This window comes from Protopterus annectens, chromosome 9.part0, assembly GCF_019279795.1.
Source record: "Protopterus annectens isolate FY-2018-M chromosome 9.part0, PAN1.0, whole genome shotgun sequence".
NCBI lineage: Eukaryota > Metazoa > Chordata > Ceratodontiformes > Protopteridae > Protopterus > Protopterus annectens.
Window position 1 is genome coordinate 1,889,138,352 of NC_056743.1, and position 18,076 is coordinate 1,889,156,427.

General features: G+C 42.6%; 1 protein-coding gene across 1 annotated transcript in view; it reads right to left on the reverse strand.

Moving 5' to 3' along the window:
- LOC122812305 (venom factor-like) overlaps positions 1-18,076 on the reverse strand; it is a 1,464,680-nt gene that overhangs the window by 1,076,541 nt on the left and 370,063 nt on the right. The window lies entirely within an intron of this gene.

Consider the following 18,076-nt stretch of genomic DNA (forward strand, 5'->3'; position numbering starts at 1 on the left):
TATCTAATACAGAGAGAACATTTGATAAGGCCTTCTGTTTCTCCTTTTTCCCTTTCAAAAGGAGAAAAAAAAACTTTTTTTTTTTGTCTGAACCTCCTTGTGTTCTGACTGTGCTTCTCAAACATTTTGGAAATATAGAGTAGATTTCAGAGCATTTATTATAACTGTAATTGCCTTAATATTGCTACAACTCAAGTGCTCTAGGTTGCACTGCATCTGAAGTGTTTGTGTGTTTTAGCTGCTTTTCTGTACATATAGACGTCTCTGTTTCTTTAACTAAATAAGCTCTGCAAAGTTGTTTTATTGCATTCCTGCCTGTATTTCTGTGTTTTTTGCACTTTTAAAGTTTGTTTTTGCTTAGTTTAACTGGTAGGCTATACACTCAAGTGTGCTAGCCAAATTAAAGCATTTACTGTGTTTCTGTCCCTAATTTCTGCTACTTAAAAAAAAAAATATATATATCCTTGTTTCCCACCTTTACTGAACTAGAATAGTCCAGTCTTCAGGTATTGCTGATCTCTGGGCTGTGTCATAGTTCCTGTGTTGCCCATATCCTTATTTGGCTAGGAGGAAGCTTCTTTGTTCACCAGTGAGAGTGGGGAGCTCTGAGCAGCCTACCTGTCCCTTGAGGAGTAGTTCCAGCCCAGTGACCTGTAGTTTATTGGCTGTTTTGGGCCATTTCCTATCTCTTTCTAACCCCCTGCTTTAAAGCCAGCTTTAGTGCGCTTTTGCGCTTGTAATTTAAAGTTTGTCCTGTTTGTTGCATTTACCTGTTGAGGCTACACACTCAAGGGAACTAGCCTGTGTTACATATTTATTGCATTTTCCTGCTGTTTGTTGCAAAAAAAGAAAGAAAAACAAAAAAAAAATATCCTTGTTTCCCGCCATTCCTCACTTAGAGTAGTCCAAATACAGGCTTTGCTGTATTCTGGACTTTTGGAAAGTTCCTGTGTTGCCCATTTCCTTTCTTGGATAAAGGGAGGCTTCTTTGTTCACCAGCGGCAGTGGGGAGCTTAGAGCAGCCTATCTATCCCTGGAGGAGTGTTCCTAGCACAAGAATCTGGTAGTCTATTGGCCGTTTTGGGCCAATTTCTAGCTCTTTCAAGTCACCCTGTATAAAACCCGCTTTGGCGCAGTTTTTGCACTTGTTACTACTCAGCCAAGCTCCTCGTGGTCCTGCAGAGTGGTGCTAGCAGCAGAGAGGCTAAAAGAGCGACTGCTAACCTGATAAAAGTGTTTTTTTTTCCTGCTACTACCTGGGCGACTGTCTGATCTAGCTAAACTGCAAGTATTTTTGCTTCTTGAACTGTTTTAAACTGTTTAAAGTTGTTTTTGCACCTGCACTTTTAAAGTTTGTCCTGTTTGTTGCATTTACCTGTTGAGGCTACACACTCAACTGTGCTAGCTTGTGTTACATATTTATTGCATTTTTCTGCTGTTTGTTGCAAAAAAGAAAAAAATACAAAAAAATTATCCTTGTTTTCCGTCTTTCCTGACCTAGAGTAGTCCAAATACAGGCTTTGCTGTATTCTGGACTTTTGGAAAGTTCCTGTGTTGCCCATTTCCTTTCTTGGATCAAGGGAGGCTTCTTTGTTCACCAGTGGCAGGGGGAGTGTAGAACAGCCTATCTATCCCCGGAGGTGTGTTCCCAGCACAAGAATCTGGTAGTCTATTGGCAGTTTTGGGCCAATTTCTAGCTCTTTCAAGTCCCCCTGTATAAAACCCGCTTTGGCGCAGTTTTTGAGCTTGTTACTACTCAGCCAAGCTCCTCGTGGTCCTGCAGAGTGGTGCTAGTAGCAGAGAGGCTAAAAGAGTGACTGCTAACCTGATAAAAGTGTTTTTTTGCTGATACTACCTGGGCGACTCTCCGATCTAGCTAAACTGCAAGTATTTCTGCTTCTTGAACTGTTTTAAACTGTTTAAAGTTGTTTTTGCACCTGCACTTTTAAAGTTTGCCCTGTTTGTTGCATTTACCTGTTGAGGCTATACACTCAAGTGCGCTAGCCTGTGTTACATATTTATTGTATTTTCCTGCTATTTGTTGTAAAAAAGAAAAAAAAAACAAAAAAATTATCCTTGTTTCCCGTCTTTCCTGACTTAGAGTAGTCCAAATACAGGCTTTGCTGTATTCTGGACTTTTGGAAAGTTCCTGTGTTGCCCATTTCCTTTCTTGGCTGAAGGGAGGCTTCTTTGTTCACCAGTGACAGTGGGGAGCTTAGAGCAGCCTATCTATCCCTGGAAGAGTGTTCCCAGCACAAGAACCTGGTAGTCTATTGGCTGTTATGGGCCAATTTCTAGCTCTTTCAAGTCCCCCTGTATAAAACCTGCTTTAGTGTGGCTTTACGCAATTTTGCGCATAGCACAGCATCAGGCAGCGCCACTAAATTGGGTTTAAACCATTCTCAGCTCCACAAAGTCTGCTCTTCACTTTTTCCCTTAGAACTGATATAGTTCTCATAATAAACACCCTATTCCTACTCTAAAGCCTGGCACTTGCTCACTAAAGCAATTATATAAGTCAGCACTAAAAAATTAAAAGCACTACACCCTCACAAACTCCCCTTGAGTACCTTGTTTCCCCACTGGCCCTTTTTTTCAATTATAAAGGAATTCCCAATACTATTCTAGCATGTCCAAAGGTCAGTTGTCAATCTCCTCTCTGGTCCAGCTGGTGAATCTGGGAATCTTGAGGCCATGTTACAACTGCCTCATGTACACAGACAACCCTCTCCTCCTCCCAACAAATTCCAACACATGTGAGAGATGCAACCATATAGCCAAACTGGAGGCTAAGCTCTCTCAACTCAGTACTGGTGTACCAGTCAGGAGGAGAAGGAAATCACACTCATTACAATTCCAGTCTCACATAGACCTACCACGACAGCAAACCAAACACATAAACACACAAAAGCATACTCGGAGGCTCTAAATAAAAATCTGCCTAAGCAGCAGAGACCTCCAAAGCAGACACCCAAGCAACCGCTACCCCAAAACAAAACACATGCAACACATAGCTCACAAAGCCAGTGTGCCAAACAGTCACAGCCCTTTAGGCTAAACAACACACTTGATACACTTGTAATAGGTGACTCTATCGTCAGGTACACTGATGTCCCGCTCACCAGGCTGAACAAGGAGAAGGTCACGGTGAGCTGCCTGTCGGGCGCTAAGATCCGCCACATAAAACAAGCACTCAGGTCACTCCAAGGCAAGTACAAATACGACTACATCATTGTCCATGCTGGTGTGAATGACCTGAGACATACCTCCCTGGACTACATGAAAAGAGACATAGAGGAGCTCTCTGAGCATGTAGCCCAGGCCGGTATGACCCTGACCTTGAGTAGCATCTTACCCTTACCAAGAATGATGCCACAATATGAAGACAAGATGATCAATTTCAACAATTGGCTTAAGTATTGGTGTCATTCAAAGGGGATCCAATGTCTGTCTGCCTGGGATGACATGCTCAAGCCACGATGCTTCGGTAGGGATGGCTTGAACCTGTCACCCTTGGGCTTTCGGATATAGTCAAAGGCTGTTGACACACCCCCATAGTGCCTTTTTTAGGCAAGGCTCAAAAGACAAACACACCTCCATAGGTATCACATAGGATAAGAAACTAACTGTAATGCTACTCAATGCCAGAAGTCTAAACCTCAAGATGCACACACTCGAAACTCTCCTTAGCATGGAGAACATCGATATCTGTGCGGTAACAGAAACCTGGTTCAAGGTTGCGGAGTGCACCCCAGCACTACCAGGTTATACCTCATACCATGTTTTTCGGCCCCAAAACTTGGACCGAACCACAAAAGGAGGGGGAGTATCAATATTCGTCAAAGATACCCACACCTCCAGGTTGGTGGCACAGCACGAAGCATCAGAGACTATCCATGTGCAACTAACAGTGGGTAAAACTGCCTTCCAGTTTATAGCCTGCTACAGACCACCCTCCCAAACCCAGGAACCCCACTCGGCCTTCCTGAGAACACTGGAAAATATGAAGGTCTCTCCAAACACCATTATATTGGGCGACTTCAACTACCTAAACATAGTCTGGGAGCATTACTCTAGCTCCAACACCCTAGCCCAAAGGTTTCTAGAATTTATAAACTCAAATGCTATGGAACAACTTGTTACCACTCCCACAAGAGGGGAAAACATACTGGACTTGATCATCACCAACATGGGGACTCTATGCTCCAGACCAAAAGTGTATCCCTCACTGGTAAGATCAGACCATAAACTAATCTCAATAGATATTCACATCCCGACCCCAGCCCCTGCCCAGAAAACCACAGTGAAAAACTTCTCTAAAGCAAATTTCACACTCCTCAAAACTGAGGTGGAATCCTTCAAAGCCCCTGGGCCTGTGGAAAATACAGCCTAGACTGCAGAATCCTTTATAAACGCATTCTATGAACACCTTCAGGAATGCATGGATCATGCAATCCCAAATAAAACCAAGACCCAATCCTCCAAAGGCAGGCATCCTGTCTGGTGGCCCCAGCCATAAACAAACTATACAATAGAAGGAGGAAGATACTACATGATAGAGCAAAATCCCAAAAAGGGACGGCATCTCTGATCAGTATTAGCAAAAAACTACGGGCACTCATAAAATCATCTAAGGTCAGCTTCAAGAGCAAAATTGCACAGGACTCTAAGGATAATCACAAGGCTTTCTTTAGTTATGTTAGGAACCTGGGTGGGAATTCCCAGATATGCTCAGAATTAGTCCAAAATGACAAAAAATACACCAAACCCACAGACATTGCCAACATCTTAGCTGACAGGTTCAGCGCAAACTTCTCCCCGCCTTCCCCACCAAAAGGGCAAATATCTATCCCTGCAGAGTGCTGCCCCCCTGACATCTCAGATGCTCAGGTAAGAGCCGCCCTCTCCAAAGCAAAAAACACAGCATCAATGGGACCTGACGGTGTCCCGGGCTGCATCCTACATGAACTCCAAGAAGAACTAAACCTAAACATAAAACTGCTGTTTAATCTCAGCCTTACTACAGGATATGTACCCAAAGAGTGGCATACAGCAACAGTGGTCCCTCTCCACAAAGGTGGTGCCTCAACAGATCCTGGAAACTATCACCCCATAAGCCTGACTAACTTGGTCTGCAAAGCTATGGAAAGGATCATCATGGACCTCATAAATAAAGATATTGGGGACCTACAGACACTGGATCCTACCCAGTTCAGCTTTGTTAAGGGCAGATCCTGCCTCTTAAACCTGGTCAATTTCTTTGAAACAGTCACCAAGGCCATTGACGAGGGGAGGGTGGTCCACACAGCCTACCTGGACCTCACAAAAGCCTTTGATACAATACCCCACTCGGGCATTATAGATAAGCTCACCAGCTTAAATATAAACTCCTATGTCACTAGATGGGTTGCAAACTGGCTCAAGGACAGAACCCACATGGTTAGAATTGCTGGAGCCATGTCAGACTCCAAACCAGTTACAAGTGGCGTCCCACAAGGCTCAGTCCTGGGACCTCTCTTGTTCGGTATATATTTCTCGGAGGTACAGGCCAACACGGAAGGACTGTGGCTGACCAAGTTCGCAGATGACTGCAAACTGGGCGCCATAATCGACTCTCCAGCCGACACAAGCATCCTCCAAAAGGGCCTCATAGAAACAGACAACTGATGCCAGAGCCATGGCCTCAACCTAAATGCCAAAAAGTGTATAGTCATCCCTTTTGGCAAAAACAAAGTGCCCACAAATTACCACATCGGTGGTAATCCATTAAGTACAGAAGAAGTAATTAGGGACCTAGGGACCCAAGTTGATATCAATTTCTCATTTGACAACCACGTAGCCAAAGTGGTTAGAAAAACATTTTATATAGCCCACCTAATCATGAAGGGATTCACATCTAGATCAGGGGAGGTCATCGTGACTCTTTACTCATCCCTCATCAGGCCCATAATTGAGTACAATGCCCCTTTTGGGATGTACCTTACCAGACACCTGCAGCAACTGGAAAGACCCCTAAAGTACCTCACCAAGAAGATCAAAGGGCTCAAACAGATGCCATATGCTGCCTGGTTAAAGAAACTCCAGCTCTACTCAGTGGCATACCACCTGCTCAGAGGCGATCTGTGCCTGACGTATAAAGCCACATCCAACCCGGAATTAATGGACATGCTACACCTCAGAAAATCCAAATCCCATCGAGCTACGTGCTTGAGAGACTTGAACCTCAGCACTGAAATAAATAGGACATGCTGGAGGGACAGATTCATAACCCAGAGGCTCCATTCACTCTGGAATAAAGTCCCAGTCCAGGTAAGGCAGAGTCCCTCATTGACTCTCTTCAAGAGGAATCTTGATGAGTGGATGGGAGATCGTAGGTTTACCCCAGGTATCACTTCTGTGTCACTGTTAGACAGAGGCACAGTATACTAACCTCGAAAAAGGGCATAGCAAAATTAATTTAAAATGGGTGGGAAAAGCCAAACACACTTGGCTAGGCTTATAAATGCCCTAGGGCAGATAGACTAGTATGAACCTATGAACCTATGAACCAATGAATACTTCTGATATAATACACTGCCCAATAGAGCTCTGTCACAGCAAAGGACATGCACATACTTTTGACATAATACACTGCCTAATAAGAGCTCTGTCACAGCACAGGACACGCACACACACACACACACACTCACGCTTCTGACATAATACTCTGCCTAATAACAGCTCTGTCACCGAACAGGACACACACAACTCTGACATAATGCACTGCCTAATAACACCTCTATCACACCATAGGACACACCCATACTTCTGACATAATGCACTGCCTAATAAGAGCTGTGTCACAGCATAGGACACACACATTTTGACTGCTTATTAACTGCTCTGTCACAGTACAAGACACACACACACACACAGACACATACTTCTGACATAATACATTATCTAAAACATCTCTGTCACAACACATTACACACAGATGAACGTCTGACATAATACACTGTGAAATACAAGCTCTGTCACAGCACAGGACACACACTTACTTCTGACATAATACACTGCCTAATAACAGCTCTGTAACATCACAGGACACACACACTTCTGACATAATACACTGCCGCCTAATAAGAGCTCTGTCACAGCACAAGACACAGACTTGTCTGACATAATACACTGCCCAATAAGGGCTCTGTCACAGCACAGGACACACATGCATACTTCTGACATAATACACTGCCTAATAACTGCTCTGTCACAGCACAGCACAGGACACACACACACACTTCTGACATGATACACTCCCTAATAACATCTCTGTCACAGTGCATGGCACACACACTTCTGACATGATACACTACCAAATAACAGCTCTGCCACAGCACAGAACACACACACACACACATACACACATACATCTAACATAATACACTGTCAAATAGGAGCTTTGTCACAGCACAGGAAAAACACACATACTTCTGGCATAATACACTACCTAATAGCTCTATCACAACATAGGACATACACATATTTCTGACATAATACACTTCCTAATAGAGCTCTGTCACAGGACATGCACACACTTCTGACATGTTAACTGCCTAATAAATGTTCTGTCACAGTATAGAACATGCATATACATCTGACATAAGTCACTGCCAGAAAAGATCTCTGTCCCCACACAGAATGCACACTTACTTCTGACATAATACACTACCTAACAACACATCTGTCGCAGGGCAGAACACACATACTTCTGATACACTGCCTAATAAGAGCTCTGTCACATCACAGGACACACACATACTTCTCATATATTGCCTAATAAATGTTCTGTCACAGCACAGAACACACACACTTCTGACATAATACACTGCCTAATAAGAGCTCTGTCACAGCACAGGACACACACACTTCTGACAAAATACACTGCCTAATAACTGCTCTGTCACAGCCCAGGGCACACACACCACCAACATAATACATTGTCTAATAACAGCTCTGTCACATCACAGGACACACACACTTCTGACATAATACACTTCCTAATAACTTCTCTGTCACAGCACAGGACACAGACTTGTCTGACATAATACACTGCCTAATAAATGTTCTCTCACAGCCCAGGACACACAAACATACCTCGGACATAATACACTACCTAAGAACATCTCTGTCACAGCAGAGGACACATACACATCTGACATAATACATTGCCTAATAAGAGCTTTGTCACAGCACAAGACACACACTTCTAACAAAATACACTGACTAATAACAGCTCTGTCACAGCCCAGGACACACACACCGCTGACATAATACACTGCCTAATAACAGCTCTGTCACATCACAGGAGACACACACTTCTGACATAATACACTTCCTAATAAAAGCTCTGTCACAGCACAGGACACACACTTATCTGACATAATACACTGCCTAATATGGGCTCTGTCACAGCACAGGACATATACACATTGGACATAAGACACTGCCTAATAACTGCTCTGTCACAGCACAGAACACAGACTTGTCTGACATAATACACTGCCTAATAAATGTTCTGTCACAGCCCAGGACACACAAACATACCTCGGACATAATACACTACCTACTACCATCTCTGTCACAGCACATGACAAACACACATCTGACATAATACACTGCCTAATAAATGTTCTGTCACAGCCCAGGACACACAAACATACCTCGGATATAATACACTACCTAATACCATCTCTGTCTCAGCACAGGACACCCACATAATTCTGACATAACACACACACTAATAGACCTCTGTCACAGTAAAACACACACACATATTACTGACATAATACACTGCCTAATAACAGCTCTGTCACAATACATTACACACACATCTGACATAATAAACTTTCTAAAAACAGCTCTGTCACAGCACAGGACAAACACAATTCTGACATAATGAACTGCCTAATAAGAACTATGTTATAGTACAGGACACCGACATCTGACATAATACACTGTGTAATAAGACCTCTGTCACAGCCAAGGAAACATACACTTTTGAAATAATAAACTACTTAATGACATGTCTGTCACAGCCCAGTACATGCACACCTCTAACATAATGCACTGCCTAATAAGGGCTCTGTCACAGTACAGGACATGCGCATACTTCTGACATATTAACTGCTTAATAGCTCTGTCATAGCCCAGAACATACACACCTCTGACATAATACACTGCCTAATAAGAACTCTGTCACAACATAGGACACACATTTATCTGACATAATACACTGCCTAGTAAAGGCTCTGTCACAGCACAGGACATACACTTGTCTGACATAATACACTGCCTAACAAGGACTTTTTCACACCACAGGACACGCATACACTTTTGACTTAATATACCGCATAATAAGAGCTCTGTTACAGCACAGGACACACACACACTTCTGATATAATGCACTGTATAATACATGCTCTGTCACAGCACAGGAGACACACACTCAGAACAGAACATGCACATACTTCTGACATATTAACTGCCTAATAAATATTCTGTCACAGCATAAGACATGTGCATACTTCTGAAATAATACACTGCCAAATAAGAGTGCTATCACAGCACAGGATGTACACATACTTCTGATATAATACACTGCATAATAAGGGCTCTGTCACAGCACAGGACACACACACAATAATATGCTGCATAATACGTGTTCTGTCACAATACTGGACACACACACTTCTGACATAATACACTGCATAATAAGAGGTCTATCACAGCAAAGGACACACACACATACTTCTGACATATTAGCTGCCTAATAGGGGCTCTGTCATTGCACAGGACATATACACATTGGAAATAAGACACTGCCTAATAACTGCTCTGTCACAGCACAGGACAAACACACATCTGACATAATACATTGCCTAATAACAGCTCTGTCACAGCACAGGACAAATACACATCTGACATAATACATTGCCTAATAACAGCTCTGTCACAGCACAGGACAAATACACTTCTGACATAATACAGTGCCTTAAAAAAGCTCTGTCACAGCACAGGACAAATACACTTCTGACATACTACAGTGCCTAATAACAGCTCTGTCACAGCACAGTACAAATACACATCTGACATAATACACTGCCTAATAGAGTTGTGTCACAGCAGAGGACACACAAATACTTCTGACATAATACACTGCCTAATAAAAGCTCTGTCACAGCACAGGACACACACTTATCTGACATAATACACTGCCTAATAAGGGCTCTGTCACAGCACAGGACATATACACATTGGACATAAGACACTGCCTAATAACTGCTCTGTCACAGCACAAGACACACACTTATCTGACATAATACACTGCCTAATAAGGGGTCTGTCACAGCACTGGACATATACACATTGGACATAAGACACTGCCTAATAACTGCTCTGTCACAGCACAGAACACAGACTTGTCTGGCATAATACACTGCCTAATAAATGTTCTGTCACAGCCCAGGACACACAAACATACCTTGGACATAATACACTACCTAATACCATCTCTGTCACAGCACAGGACAGACACACATCTGACATAATACACTGCCTAATAACAGCTCTGTCACAGCACAGAACACAGAATTGTCTGACTTAATACACTGCCTAATAAATGTTCTGTCACAGCCCAGGACATACAAACATACCTCGAATATAATACAATACCTAATAACATCTCTGTCTCAGCACATGACGCACACATCATTCTGACATAACGCACACATAGACCTCTGTCACAACAAAACACACACACATGCTACTGACATAATACACTGCCTAATAAGAACTATGTTAGAGCACAGGACACCCACATCTGACATAATACACTGTGTAATAAGACCTCTGTCACAGCCAAGAAAACACATACTTCTGACATAATGCACTACTTAATAACACCTCTGTCACATCCCAGTGCACACACACCTCTGACATAATACACTGTCTAATAAGAACTCTGTCACAACATAGGACACACACTTATCTGACATAATACTCTGCCTAATAGCTCTGTCACCACACAGGACATACATAATTCTGACATAATGCACTGCCTAATAAGAGCTCTATCACACCACAGGATGCACACATACTTCTGACATAATACACTACCTAAAAACATCTCTGTCACAGCACATTACACACACACACACACACACACACACACACACACACACACACACACACACACACACACACACTTCTGACATAATACACTCTGAAATACTAGCTCTGTCACAGCACAGGACAAATACAATTCTGACATAATACACTGCCTAATAAGAGCTCTGTCACAGCACAGGGCAAACACACACACACACACACACACACACACACACACACACACACACACACACACACACACACTTCTGACATAATACACTGCCTACTAGAGCTCTGTCACAGCACTGGACATGCACATACTTCTGACATAATACAATACCTAGTGAAAGCTCTGTCAGAGCCCAGAGCACACACACACACTTCTGACATAATACACTGCCCAATAAGTGCTCTGTCACATCACAGGACACTCACATACTTCTGACATAATACACTGCCTAATAAATGTTCTGTCACAGCACATGACACACACATAGTTCTGACATAATACACTGCCCAATAAATGTTCTGTCACAGCACAGGACATGCACACTTCTGACATAATACACTGCCTAATAGGTTCATAGGTAGGTACTAGGCTATCAGCCCTGGGGCCTATACAAGCCCAGCCAAAAAGGTACCCTGGCTTTTGCCACCCAAGAAAATTATTTTCCTGTGCCACTGTCAAGTGATAGATTAATAGAGCTCTGTCACAACACAGGACCCACACACATCTGACATAATACAACGCCTAATAACAGCTTTGTCACAGCACAGAACATGTACACTTCTAACATAATATGCTGCCAAATAAATGTTCTGTCACAGCATAGGGCATGCACACTTCTGACATAATACACTGCGTAATAAGAGCTCTGTCTAAGCACAGGATGCACACATACTTCTGACATAATACACTGCCTAATAACAGCTCTGTCATAGCATAGGGCATGCACACTTCTGACATAATACACTGCCTAATAACAGCTCTGTTGCAGCACAGGACACACACACACACCTGACATAATACAGTGCCTAATAACATCTCTGTCACAGACAGGACACACACACTTCTGACATAATACATTGCCTAATAAGCACTCTGTCACAGCCTAGGACATTCATACTTCAGACATACTACACTGCCTAATAAGGGCTCAGTCACAGCACAGGACAAACACACATCTGACATAATACACTGCCTAATAACAGCTCTATCACAGCACAGGACAAATACACATCTGACATAATACACTGCCTAATAACAGCTCTGTCGCAGCACAGGACAAATACACTTCTGATATAATACAGTGCCTTAAAACAGCTCTGTCACAGCACAGGACAAATACACTTCTGAAATAATACAGTGCCTAATAACAGCTCTGTCACAGCACAGGACAAACACACATCTGACATAATACAATGCCTAATAGAGCTGTGTCACAGCAGAGGACACACAAATACTTCTGACATAATACACAGCCTAATAAAAGCTCTGTCACAGCACAGGACACACACTTATCTGACATAATACACTGCCTAATAAGGGCTCTGTCACAGCACAGGACATATACACATTGGACATAAGACACTGCCTAATAACTGCTCTGTCACAGCACAGAACACAGACTTGTCTGACATAATACACTGCCTAATAAATGTTCTGTCACAGCCCAGGACACACAAACATACCTCGGACATAATACACTACCTAATACCATCTCTGTCACAGCACAGTACAAACACACATCTGACATAATACACTGCCTAATAACAGCTCTGTCACAGCACAGAACACAGACTTGTCTGACATAATACACTGCCTAATAAATGTTCTGTCACAGCCCAGGACATACAAACATACCTCGAATATAATACAATACCTAATAACATCTCTGTCTCAGCACATGACGCACACATAATTCTGACATAATGCACACATAGACCTCTGTCACAACAAAACACACATACATGCTACTGACATAATACACTGCCTAATAAGAACTATGTTAGAGCACAGGACACCCACATCTGACATAATACACTGTGTGATAAGACCTCTGTCACAGCCAAGAAAACACACACTTCTGACATAATGCACTACTTAATAACACCTCTGTCACATCCCAGTGCACACACACCTCTGACATAATACACTGCCTAATAAGAACTCTGTCACAACATAGGACACACACTTATCTGACATAATACTCTGCCTAATAGCTCTGTCACCACACAGGACATACATAATTCTGACATAATGCACTGCCTAATAAGAGCTCTATCACACCACAGGATGCACACATACTTCTGACATAATACACTACCTAAAAACATCTCTGTCACAGCACATTACACACACACACACACACACACACACACACACACACACACACACACACACACACACACACACACACACACACACACACACACACACACATACTTCTGACATAATACACTCTGAAATACTAGCTGTGTCAAAGCACAGGACAAACACAATTCTGACATAATACACTACCTAATAAGAGCTCTGTCACAGCACAGGGCAAACACACGCACACACACACACACACACACACACACACACACACACACACACACACACACACACACACACACACACACTTCTGACATAATACACTGCCTATTAGAGCTCTATCACAGCACTGGACATGCACATACTTCTGACATAATACAATACCTAGTAAAAGCTCTGTCAGAGCCCAGAACACACACACACTTCTGACATAATACACTGCCCAATAAGAGCTCTGTCACATCACAGGACACATACATACTTCTGACATAATACACTGCCTAATAAATTTCTGTCGCAGCACATGACACACACATAGTTCTGACATAATACACTGCCCAATAAATGTTCTGTCACAGCACAAGACATGCACACTTCTGACATAATACACTGCCTAATAGGTTCATAGGTTCATAGGTAGGTACTAGGCTATCAGCCCTGGGGCCTATACAAGCCCAGCCAAAAAGGTACCCTGGCTTTTGCCACCCAAGAAAATTATTTTCCTGTGCCACTGTCAAGGGATAGATTAATAGAGCTCTGTCACAACACAGGACACACACACATCTGACATAATACAATGCCTAATAACAGCTCTGTCACAGCACAGAACATGTACACATCTAACATAATACACTGCCAAATAAATGTTCTGTCACAGCATAGGGCATGCGCACTTCTGACATAATACACTGCGTAATAAGAGCTCTGTCTAAGCACAGGATGCACACGTACTTCTGACATAATACACTGCCTAGTAACAGCTCTTTCACAGCATACGGCATGCATACTTCTGTCATAATACACTAGCTAAAAATATCTCTGTCACAGGACAGGCCACACACACACACTTCTGACATAATACACTGCCTAATAAGAGCTCTGTCTAAGCGCAGGATGCACACATAGTTCTGACATAATACACTGCCTAATAACAGCTCTGTCATAGCATAGGGCATGCACACTTCTGACATAATACACTACCTAATAACAGCTCTGTTACAGCACAGGACACACACACACACACACACACACACACACACACACACACACCTGACATCATACAGTACCTAATAACATCTCTTTCACAGACTGGACACACACACACTTCTGACATAATACATTGCCTAATAAGCACTCTGAAACAGCCTAGGATATTCACACTTCAGACATACTACACTGCCTAATAAGGGCTCAGTCACAGCACAGGACATACACACATCTGACATAATACACTGCCTAATAACAGCTCTGTCAAAGCACAGGACAAATACACTTCTGACATAATACAGTGCCTTAAAACAGCTCTGTCACAGCACAGGACAAATACACTTCTGACATAATACAGTGCCTAATAACAGCTCTGTCACAGCACAGGACAAACACATATCTGACATAATACACTGCCTATTAACAGCTCTGTCACAGCACAGGACAAATACACAACTGACATAACACACTGCCTAATAACAGCTCTGTCACAGCACAGGACAAATACACTTCTGACATAATACAGTGCCTTAAAACAGCTCTGTCACAGCACAGGACAAATACACTTCTGACATAATACAGTGCCTAATAACAGCTCTGTCACAGCACAGGACAAACACACATCTGACATAATACACTGCCTAATAGAGCTGTGTCACAGCAGAGGACACACAAATACTTCTGACATAATACACTGCCTAATAAAACCTCTGTCACAGCACAGGACACACACTTATCTGACATAATACACTGCCTAATAAGGGCTCTGTCACAGCACAGGACATATACACATTGGACATAAGACACTGCCTTATAACTGCTCTGTCACAGCACAAGACATACACTTATCTAACATAATACACTGCCTAATATGGGGTCTGTCACAGCACAGGACATATACACATTGGACATAAGACACTGCCTAATAACTGCTCTGTCACAGCACAGAACACAGACTTGTCTGACATAATACACTGCCTAATAAATGTTCTGTCACAGCCCAGGACACACAAACATACCATGGACATAATACACTACCTAATACCATCTCTGTCACAGCACAGGACAAACACACATCTGACATAATACACTGCCGATTAAATGTTCTGTCACAGCTCAGGACACACAAACATACCTCGAATATAATACAATACCTAATAACATCTCTGTCTCAGCACATGACGCTCACATAATTCTGACATAACGCACACACAGACCTCTGTCACAACACAACACACACACATGCTACTGACATAATACACTGCCTAATAAGAACTATGTTAGAGCACAGGACACCCACATCTGACATAATACACTGTGTAATAAGACCTCTGTTACAGCCAAGAAAACACACACTTCTGACATAATGCACTACTTAATAACACCTCTGTCACATTCCAGTGCACACACACCTCTGACATAATACACTGCCTAATAAGAACTCTGTCACAACATAGGACACACACTTATCTGACATAATACTCTGCCTAATAGCTCTGTCACCACACAGGACATACATAATTCTGACATAATGCACTGCCTAATAAGAGCTCTATCACACCACAGGATGCACACATACTTCTGACATAATACACTACCTAAAAACATCTCTGTCACAGCACATTACACACACACACACACACACACACACACACACACACACACATACTTCTGACATACTACACTCTGAAATGCTAGCTCTGTCACAGCACAGGACAAACACAATTCTGACATAATACACTGCCTAATAAGAGCTCTGTCACAGCACAGGGCAAACACACACACACACACACACACACACACACACACACACACACACACACACACACACTTCTGACATAATACACTGCCTACTAGAGCTCTGTCACAGCACTGGACATGCACATACTTCTGACATAATACAATACCTAGTAAAAGCTCTGTCAGAGCCCAGAACACACACACACTTCTGACATAATACACTGCCCAATAAGAGCTCTGTCACATCACAGGACACACACATACTTCTGACACAATACACTGCCTAATAAATGTTCTGTCACAGCACATGACACACACATAGTTCTGACATAATACACTGCCCAATAAATGTTCTGTCACAGCACAGGACATGCACACTTCTGACATAATACACTGCCTAATAGGTTCATAGGTAGGTACTAGGCTATCGGCCCTGGGGCCTATACAAGCCCAGCCAAAAAGGTACCCTGGCTTTTGCCACCCAAGAAAATTATTTTCCTGTGCCACTGTCAAGTGATGGATTAATAGAGCTCTGTCACAACACAGGACACACACACATCTGACATAATATAACACCTAATAACAGCTCTGTAACAGCACAGAACATGCACACATCTAACATAATACACTGCCAAATAAATGTTCTGTCACAGCATAGGGCATGCACACTTCTGACATAATACACTGCGTAATAAGAGCTCTGTCTATGCACAGGATTCACACGTACTTCTGACATAATACACTGCCTAGTAACAGCTCTTTCACAGCATACGGCATGCACACCTCTGTCATAATACACTACCTAAAAATATCTCTGTCACAGGACAGGCCACACACACACACTTCTGACATAATACACTGCCTAATAAGAGCTCTGTCTAAGCGCAGGAAGCACACATAGTTCTGACATAATACACTGCCTAATAACAGCTCTGTCATAGCATAGGGCATGCACACTTCTGACATAATACACTGCCTAATAACAGCTCTGTTACAGCACAGGACACACACACACACCTGACATAATACAGTGCCTAATAACATCTCTGTCACAAACAGGACACACACACTTCTGACATAATACATTGCCTAATAAGCACTCTGTCACAGCCTAGGACATTCACACTTCAGACATACTACACTGCCTAATAAGGGCACAGTCACAGCACAGGACACACAAACACTTCTGATATAATGGACTGCCTAATAAGAGCTCTGTCACAGTATGGGATGCACACACTTCTGACATAATACACTGCCTAGTAAGAGCTCTGTCTAAGCACAGGACACACACATAGTTCTGACATAATACACTGCCTAATAAATGTACTGTCACAGCCCAGGACATGCACATATGTCTGACATAATACACTGCATAATAAGAGCTCTGTCTAAGCATAGGACACACACATAGTTCTGACATAATACACTGCTTAATAAATGTTCTGTCACAACCCAGGACATGCACATATTTCTGACATAATACACTGTGTAATGAGACCTCTGTCACAGCACAGGACGCACACACTTCTGACATAATACACTGCCTAATAAGAGCTCTGTCTAAGCACAGGATGCACACCTAATTTCAGTGGCTGAAAATAACTATCAAAGAGTACTGGCACATTATTGTTAGATCCACAATATTGTCCTGACATATTG